The sequence below is a fragment of the Pinus tabuliformis genome, chromosome X, assembly GCF_031772625.1.
Source record: "Pinus tabuliformis cultivar Carrire ecotype Pingquan chromosome X, CPIR1, whole genome shotgun sequence".
Classification (NCBI taxonomy): Eukaryota; Viridiplantae; Streptophyta; class Pinopsida; order Pinales; family Pinaceae; genus Pinus; species Pinus tabuliformis.
The window spans coordinates 203,412,807-203,422,892 of record NC_142308.1 but is presented as its reverse complement, the minus strand read 5'-3'; positions in this window follow the sequence as shown (position 1 = coordinate 203,422,892).

Genomic DNA, 10,086 nt, shown 5'->3' with positions numbered 1-10,086 from the left:
CAACATATAAAAACCTTTTACCCCCTATTATATGCTCAATATATTATGTTATATTTTACCCCCCAATATGAATGCATGTGGTATGATATTGCTCCCCCAGTGAAGCCCCCGTGAAACAATACTAAATCAAAATTTATATTTTCATAGTAGAACCTTAGAAAACAATAGAAAGGACAAAAAAAGAAAGGCAAAAAGGTCCTTGGTGAACCTAGGTGTGAAAAAAATGTTTTATTTAACCCAAGAAGGATAAATGGTCAATTTGAGGTTAAAAAAACACATCAATTTTGATACTTTTCCTTAGTAAGCTTTCCCTTTGTGGAGAGAACTTCTTGCCTTTGAAACTCCTAGTGGTAATCGTGGGAGATTGAATTGAAAAAAGTTAAAATTGTCAGAACTACGTAAAACATCATCTTATGCTTTTTCTTTTTCTTGACATTTTTCTATGCTTTACAACATGTTTGGTTTTGGAGTGAGCCTATAGGTTTGTGACTTACATGGTCACACTTATAGGAAAATAGGCATGACCTTGGGTTGATTGTTTCTCCTATTAACCTATTAAGGATGATTGATCATGATTTCTAAAACAAATAGATGTGACTATCTTCCAAAACATTACATATTCTTTCATTTCTCCTCAAATTATCAAAAAATATTTTCTAGATTGAATGTATTTTTGGAATGTGTAGGTTGAGCTCTTAATCATGGTCAAATGGACAGAACAAGACCATCAGGTTGATGATGTGGTTACCATGAGGAAAAATAAGACATTAAATGATCTACATGATTATAAATTCTTAATTTCGTTTCTGTACCAAAATATGAGGTTACAAGTGATGCTCCTAGAGAGGTTAGTGGGGTATCGGGATCCCCACCAACAACATTTTCAAGTGGGTCATGAAAACATGAACATAGATATTGAGGACATTTACTTCATCCCAAAATTATCATGATATGGGGCTTGGTGATATTGTGAGGTGGTAGGGTGGAATCTATGAAGTCCTCTATTGATTATATAATAGAGTACTACCATCATTATGCATGGAAAAGTAGTAATAAGCTACCAATAAAGGAATATTTAGAACAACCCCTACAAACATACTATTCACTTCCACTCAAGTGGATAACTCTATAGGCCTTACATAGGACCAAAGGGATTCATACATTATGCCTCATGGTTCCCAAACCACAAATTTTTTTATTGGTGTTCTAATCTGATAGTAAACATGAAGAACAAGTCAACAAAATGTAGAATAGGGTGAGAGAAACATTTTAGATATGGTTCAATCCTAGTGTGATTATTCTTGGAGAGGATCTTTACGATGTGAACACATTTTTAAACATTGTTTTCTCATCCAAGGGAGCCCAAGATGTAGAGATGGATAAATTTTATGGCCCATATATGTAGAGGAATAATAACAAGTCACAGTAGTCATGACTTTATGGACTAGCGGGATCAATAGATCATTTTGATTGATAACGTCCAATATGTTGATACCAACTTTATTCATGATATTGATCTCTCACTACCTTGAGGGGCTCCTTCAAGTGAGATTGAAATGAAAATTCATAAGTCAATTTGTTTAGTGTTTTCAAAGTTTATTATTGTTCATTAAGGGATTTTTAAGGTAAAAAATGGGATTGAAAATGAAAAATGTACTAACAAAATCAATTCTAAAAAAAACAATAGGATTCATGATGATGGCATCATACCCAAGGGTAAATATTTTTGGAAGGATAATACTAAAACTATTTTTTTCAATCAAAATTTTAACCTATATCATTATAATTTTACTCAAATTTCAAGTATGTGAGCTTGTTAGATGAAGAATTACATTATGCATCAAAGGAGTTCCCACCATGTATAATTTTGAGTAGACCCACATCAAAAAAAATAAAAAGTATGTGAAAAAATGTGTTTCTTAAAAGAAAAATGTTTTTCCATGTATTTTCATGTTTTCTAAGTGTGGGTCTACTCAAAAGTATGCAAAATGTGTACTTGTTGAATTCAAAATCTAATACCACATCGAACTAGTGCCCACGCTTGAGATTTTAGTAAATGTATAAGGATATAAATTGAAAATAAATCAAATAAGTTATTTTTTTCTTTAAAATATAATAACTCTTACTTTATAACTATTAGAATTATTTTATACCTTTCCTTAAGATGCCCATTTTATACTTCAAAATTCTGCATATGCTTGGTTTGTTCAAATCACACTTACACACATTAGGCTATGTAACTAACCCATCGACGTTGTCATGATACAAGTATAGGTTCAATGAAACTTGCAAGGAAGGTCCCTAATCGTTGTCAGTGTTATGATAAGTTGTAGTTCAATGGAGGTGAGGAAAATGAGGGTGTCATTGAGAGATTCCGCAAGGTGTAGATGAACCTTAAGGGACTAACTATGGGTATCCTCTCTATTAGGATGGATGATCTCATGAGGATGTTACAACAACACATCATGAGCATACCTTTCTCCTTTGGGAATTATCTAAGAAACGTTGCTAAGGCGACCTTATGTTATGATGAGACATGTGCACACCTCAAGATGACTATATGATAGTCTCCCCACCATTTTGTACTATAGCAGATATTTACATAGCCTTGTAGCATGCATTGTATCCTGATGAACCATGTAGCCTAGTTTTTCACATTACCCAATTTTTGGATATGAAATATTTGAACACACTTATGTTACATAGATACATACATAAGTTTTTTCCTATACTAATGACTGCAAATGATGTAATTAAAAATCCATGTTTTTATGTACATCTATGCATGTAACTTAATTATAATGTGATGAATTCAAATTAGACATGTAATTAGTTAACAAATAAATTAATGTGTTTGAACCTTTTGGAATGTGATAATGTAATCAAAATACTTCTCAATAAAGTGTAGCCTTAAATACTTGTGAGGAGGTTTGGAATAAATATTTCCAAAAATCTTATTACTACCAATCATTCATAGGTTTTTTTACCTGCCTACTATTAATCGTGTCAGGCATATTTATTTTATCTTAAAATGTTTAAAATGTGCTACAATTCTTACAATATATTTATATTTGTAGTAATAATTCACAGGCCTACCATTTCTATAGAAGAAAAAAAAATAACAAAGTTCTGGAAATGATATTTGTGCTTTTACACAAAAACTAGTACTAATAATCCTTGTTGTTATCACACAAGAACCAACTCTAGGGGAAATCTCAAAAAAGAGAAGAGGTAGGTGTTGTCACACAAGAACAAACACCTACACACATTGAGGTTACCAGATAAGAACAAAGCTTAGAATTCCTTGATTTTTCCACACAACTTGAAAAGGATCTACTATTTTCACACAACAATGAATGGTAACAAATTAGTTGAAGAAATTAATGATAAGGTAGAGGCTACTTACTCACAAAAACCTATAGTAGAACAAGTTTTTTAAAAACAATATTCCCTAAAATATTCAATTAAGATGTTTTAGAACTAGGAAGAAAGTTTGTTGATAATCTTTGTCATAAATTATTAGAGATGTTTTCTCCTTACCATTGGAACTTCTGAAGAGCTTTCTACAAAATACTATATACTTCTTAAAATTTTCATTTACTTCTTTTGTAGGTACATGCATTCCTACTCTTTCTATTTTTGTTTATTAGTTTTATTGAATACTATGGGTTTGTACTTGGAAAAGTCACTTAATCTTTATGTTCTTTTCATTACTATCCTAATCCCTTACCATTTGTCATTTTTACCAAGGATGGAAGAAGCCATTAGTTGGGGGTGGGGGGAGAAGGGGAGGACATTAACCATTTATTTACTTATCATGACCACACCATTCCCACCACTGTTCAATAGAACACCTTCAATACTCTATTTGGACTATGGCATAAAAATTCACATCCTTTCTAGCATAACCCTTGAATTTTCAGAAAGAAAAAGACTAGACCTATTGATGCTATATAATTTATTGAGAAAACTAACTCAATGAAAGAAATTGTTGTATATACGCAAGAACCAACATAAAAAAGAATTGATGTTGGTACACAAGAACCAACATCAAGAAACCATGTTGTTGTTTCAAAAAAACCAACATTAGCATAAGAAGAAGACATAATTGGCAGTCCACAAGTATCAATAGCAAAGGAAAAATAAAATCTGAACATATGGAAAAACTAAGGAGACTATTGAAGAAGAAGAATATTCTACACCAAATAACCTATAATTGAAGAAGCCACTACAAAGGAAATTCTTACACAAGCAATGTTTTTATTTTTTTTCTATATAATACTACATAAGCACCCACGGGGGATTTGAACCAGTGACCTATAGTAAGGAGTACCTTAACAGTACACCCATTCACTGTCAATCCAAAGCCCCGTGGGCTTTACACAAGCAATTTTATTTCCAAATAATTATACAATAAAAATGAAAATATAATAAATTAAAATTCTAGATAAATTTATGAGTTCATCATTATTATTCATTATTATTTGAAGGTATTTGACTTGATACATCTCAATGGTATATTGGTTCAAATATTTAATTTTATATGAGTCACAAAGTACTCTATGATGACAACATATGTTTCAAAAGGAATGTAGACCTGGGAAAGAGGATTAACCATTAATTTAAGAGATTTCATGATTTATTTGGGTAATTGATATATTTTATTAGCCTAAGTTACTATTGGAAAATCAAATTAGATGATAAATATTAACAATAGACTTAGCTACCACACGTTGAAAGAAAATAGTAGCATCATTCAGTATGGTCCCACTATCTTGGTTCACCCAACTTTAAAGGATGGATACATGGGTATTGGGTTGCATCAGTACATGCAACATCTTTTGTTGGGGGGATGATGAGTGGAATTTTTTTTATCTTTTGAAATCCTCTTTTTCTTATTTTTAATTCCTTTTAACTTACCCATAACCCAATATTTATCATTTTTAATGCTTAAAACCATAACCTAGGCTCAAAGTGTTTTTGTTACATTTATTAGTGTTTCATTGAATTATGATTAACATTAGCAAGAATTAGTGTATTATGTATTTACTTTTGATGTAATGGATCATTTATGGATAAATTGTTATAGGATATTCCTTCAAGTTCTTATGCTATGGTCTACAAGCCATAATGTCTAAGAAATTTTGAGTTAGTGGTGTAGAGAATTTGTAGATCCATGTCGCACAGGTTTGTCATGCCACATTTGAGAAAATAGACCACCATCAAACATATAGTCACTTGTAGAACACAATAAAACATATATTTGATTGTTTTACTAGAAGGAATATTTTTATGTTCCCAAGTGTGCATATTCATTTTTATTATAGATTTAAAATTATTCCACATATATACCATAGACCTTGGGATATCAACATCATTAATAACTATATTTGAAAATATTTTTATTAAGTTATTGTGACCCACATAACCACTTTCAAATTTCAAAATTAGTTGGATGTTTCCATGATTTTTGGAACTATTTTTGATTTATTGTAACCACTTGAAAATATTTTATTCTCAAGTGGATCTATATTTAGATAGTTGTTGTAACCATTTGAGAATATTATGCTCCCAAGTGAATCTATATTTCGATATTTTTTGTTTCCATTTCAAGCTAGTTCATGTAAAAAATAAAGTTCCATCTCCATTCCAAGGGGAGGACTCTTAGAGCACAAGTCCAAATTTTGATTTCATTGAATAAAATTTATTCAGATATTATTCCTTGTATAGTATAGTTTCATAGTTTTTCATAATGCATGTTTTTGTTCATGATTGAGTAGATCTAGTTAATAATAACTTGTCTTCTTGAATATAGTTACAAAGAAATGGATTTTATGTAGAAACATGACTATGTACCAATGTAATGAGTAGCCCTAGAGTATATTTAATATCAAAGTTATTATATTATAAGCATTACAAAAATATTACTTGTTAATTTCATCTTTGAAGTGTGATATTTTTTCTTGAGAAGTGGCGTGTTTCATTTTTGCACTAGTATTTCAATTTATACACTATTTTTCATGAAAGATGGAAATGATGAGAGCCATGGTTTACGGAAATAACATGATAAATCATGTGAGGTGATTTCTTGTTGACATTAGTGTTCGCATTAACATGACTAGTTTTGAAGTACATGATCATTATCAAGAGTTATTGAGCTAGGCTTGGATTTCAAAAGTGTGGTGACGCAATTTCCTTTTTGTAGAAGCATATTAGAAAAGATAATGAATGTTAATATTTTTTGGTCCACATATACAATGTATGAAATCTCACGAGTACATTGAAAAGCTTGGTTGATAAGATTAAATGAAAAAGTGTTGCTACTTAAGTAGAAATAATATTTAGACGTTGTTTTTTGCTCCCCTTATTTCTAGCACTCCCTCCCCCACTCTCATTTTATTTCCCCTTGTCACTCTCTGTATTTATCACTTTTCCTCGATCCTCCCCCCTCCTCTCTCTCCTTCTCTTCACTCCCTCAGTCTCTCCTTCACAACAACCGAATATGAAGAAGATGTGTAATTCCTTTCAATCTCAACTTGCCATTGACACATGTCCCCCTTAAAATAAACATAAGATATTCACTAAACAAAAAATCAATTTCCACTCTAATAAGAAAAAAATAAAATATCCCATGGGAGGAAACTCAATTGAAAATATTTATGTTATGAAGTATTGTGTAAAGCATGATATTGAAGTTTCAAATCCCCTATAGGTCAAGCCATAGAACAAAAATATCAATAATCTCACTCTCACTATGATTTCTTAGTTAGTTCATTGATAATACGACCCAATAGGAAGGATGTGTGTAATTTCTTTTGTGTTTAATTGATAACAAAAATATATTTCACTCACAGCCATAATTTTTTTTCTCTTCATAAACATAAACAATATTTCAATGTCCAACTTAGATGAAATAAGTTTATACCAACTTGGTATATGAAGGGAAAAAGGTAATTGAAATTAAATTATTCCAATTACTTCCTTGGATATCAACATTTAAAAAATATTAATAACAAAAAAATTCAAAGTGGGCCATAAGTAAAATATTTCAATATGCACGGTTAAGTAATAACAAAAAGATATTTTGATGTGGATAGTGTCGGTCATAAAGCAATATTTCAATGTCCATATTAACTAAAATATTTCAATGTAAACTATGTATACGTTATATAAAAATGTTGAAATACGAGAGTTATTATGGTTAAAACATTTCACGCAGATTAACTATTGAACATTTTCTCCCTTTTCTAGGTATATTTTTTGTCAATTTTGCATGAAATCGAGTAAAGGTTTGTTTGCATTGAACTTTTACACTGTGTAGTATACACCATTTTATAAACCAATGGAATTTTCAACAAGTTGAATCTATTTATTCATTCCTAAATGCAATTTAAATACTGGGAAATTACAATCTCATGAATAAGTGTATCGTCAGAGCATTTGATTGGTGTGTTTCTCAAAATGAAGAAGATGTGCAACTCCTTACACCTAACGAGAATGTTTTCACCTCAAGAGACATGATCCCTCTCTGTGATTGATAGATATGAGGTTAATATGGATATATGTTTGTTTTATATATATAAGTTGGAACCAACATATATCCATCTTAACCTAAGATCTATCAAGCACTAAGAGAGATAAATTCTTTTGAGGTGCAAAATTTTCTTTAATTTTCTAAATATAAAATATGTTTTAACTTTAAGAGATTTGATACCTCTCGATGCTTGATATATCTAGGGTTCATATCTCTCTTCCTCCATTACTTTATCTCTACATCCCACACATATCATTCTCTCTCTATTCATCCCTATCTAGTGGCATCTCAGCCTCTCTCTTTATCTCTCTACCTTTCTCCTTATCTCTCTCTCTCACTCCCTCCAACTCTACCATTCTCTCTCTCCATGCTCCAACCACAACCACCATCACTCTCTCTCTCACACTTTTCATCTCTCTTCCCCTTCATCTCTCTCCCTCCCTCAACTCCTCCTTCAAAAAAGTTCCCTTCCATCTTTATGTTTATCTATCTCTTTCTTTCACCCTCTCTCTTATTCTCAATTCTCTTCTTCTCTCTCTTCTCCCCATCCCCTCTCTCTCCTTTTCTATCCGTCTTTCTCTCCCCCGTGACCTCTCTCTATATCCATATAAAAATTTCTCTATGTTTGCCTCTCTTCTTCCTTTTCATTCCACTTCCTTCCCCCCGTCCGTATTTTTTTCTATCTCCTTGCTTCTCTCTTTCTCTCTTCCACCACCTAACTCCCTTGCTATATTTCTCTCCCCCCCCCAATTCTCTCTCTTTATACCTCTCTACCTCTCCCTCTATCATTTTTCCTCTCTCTTCCCTCTCTGGCTCTACCTCTATTTCTCTCCCTCTCTCCTCTATCTCTCTATCTCACCCCCCTTCTCTCTCTATTCATATCTATATATCTCTATCTCATTCATTCATTTTTCATTGTCCATATCTCTCTCCCACTTAACCCCGATTATCTCCTTCTCTTTCTCTGCCCTTCTCTCTTTTTGTCTCCTCCATCCCTCTTTCCTCTCTTTCGTATCCCTCGTTCCCTCAATCACTCCCTCTACCTATCCATCCCTCATCACTTATTCTCTCTCTCTATCCAAACTCAAAATTTATCTCAATCTCCCTCCCTCTCTCTTTCTCTTTCACTTTCCTTTTATCCCCCACCTCTCATTCTCTCACCATCCTTGTCATCCTCTTCATCTTGCACTCTTCCTCTCTCTTCCCTATCCACTATCACTCTCCCTCACTCACTCCCTCCATAATAATATCTTATATCTAAATTCATCTCTCTAATTTTCTCTCTCTCGCCCTCCCTTCTCTCCTTCCCCCCTCTCTCTTGCGCCCCTCTATATATGTGGCTATCTCTGTCCATATTTATTTCTCTCTCTCTCTCCCTCATTGCTTCATTACTTATCTCCCTCTCTCCTCCATCATTGTCTATCTACCTCTCCCTCTCTTCCTATCTCTCTTTATTCTTCCCACTCTCTTCCCCATTCAAATCTATCTCTATCTCCCTTACCCTCTCATTCTCTCCCCATCTCAAAATCCCATCACTTTCTCCTCCCTTCTATCTCTCCATAAAAATCTATCTCCCTCTTCCTTTTTCTCATTATATACCATGCTCTCCCCCATTCCCATATTTCTCTATAACCCCCTCCCTCACATAGTAATTACTTCACAACAACCCCCCTCCATCTCTCCCTCCTCATTCTTCCCTCTCTGTCTCTCTATCATCTAGCTCTATCTCCAACTCCCTTTATCCTTCACTCTCTATCACCCACTCCCCTTCTCTCATTCTCTAACCCCCCTGTCATATCTCTATCTCTCACTGGTCCTCTCTCTTCCAACCCCTCTCTCTCCATATCCCCCTTTATATTCTCCCCCACTCTCACTCATTCACTCACTCATACTCTCTCTCCACTCCTTGCCCCTTTCCCTCTCTTTCTCTTCCCTTCCCTCCAGCCCTCAATCTCTCCCTAATAACAACCCCTATACTTGGTGTTTGGTTGACTAAGGGTCCCAAAAACACCTTCCTTGTATCTAGTTGTTACCTACAAGGTGGATACAAACAATTTGATGATGTTAGTTCTTAAACAAGAATAAAAAAATCAATGAAGATAATGAGAACAATGCATGGGAAGATTGAACTAAAACTAAAACAAAGAACATGAAACAAGATTAATGAATCAAAAGCACATTAGCAAATATATATGAACACAATCCTCTTTATTAATTTTTGGTGGTAGAAGAGGTACAAATGAGATATCAACCCACTTGAAGAGATTTTCTTGAGAAATGGTGCTCAAGAGATCTCGGTAAGGATTTCCCTTCTTTAATATCCTTTTCAAACTCACTCTCTCTCAAAGAAGCAAAGAGAACTCTCCATAGTGGTGGAACTCTCTGAACAATGAAATGGATGATTGCTTTGGAGCAATTTTGCCAAAAAAATTTTACACAAACTTCTTCTTCTTCTTCTTGGTCTTCCAATTTCTAGTTTATATAGAATTGGAACTCCTCTTTCCCTCCCTTGGCTCGTCAATGAGAAAATGACTTGAGAGAAGGACATTAGC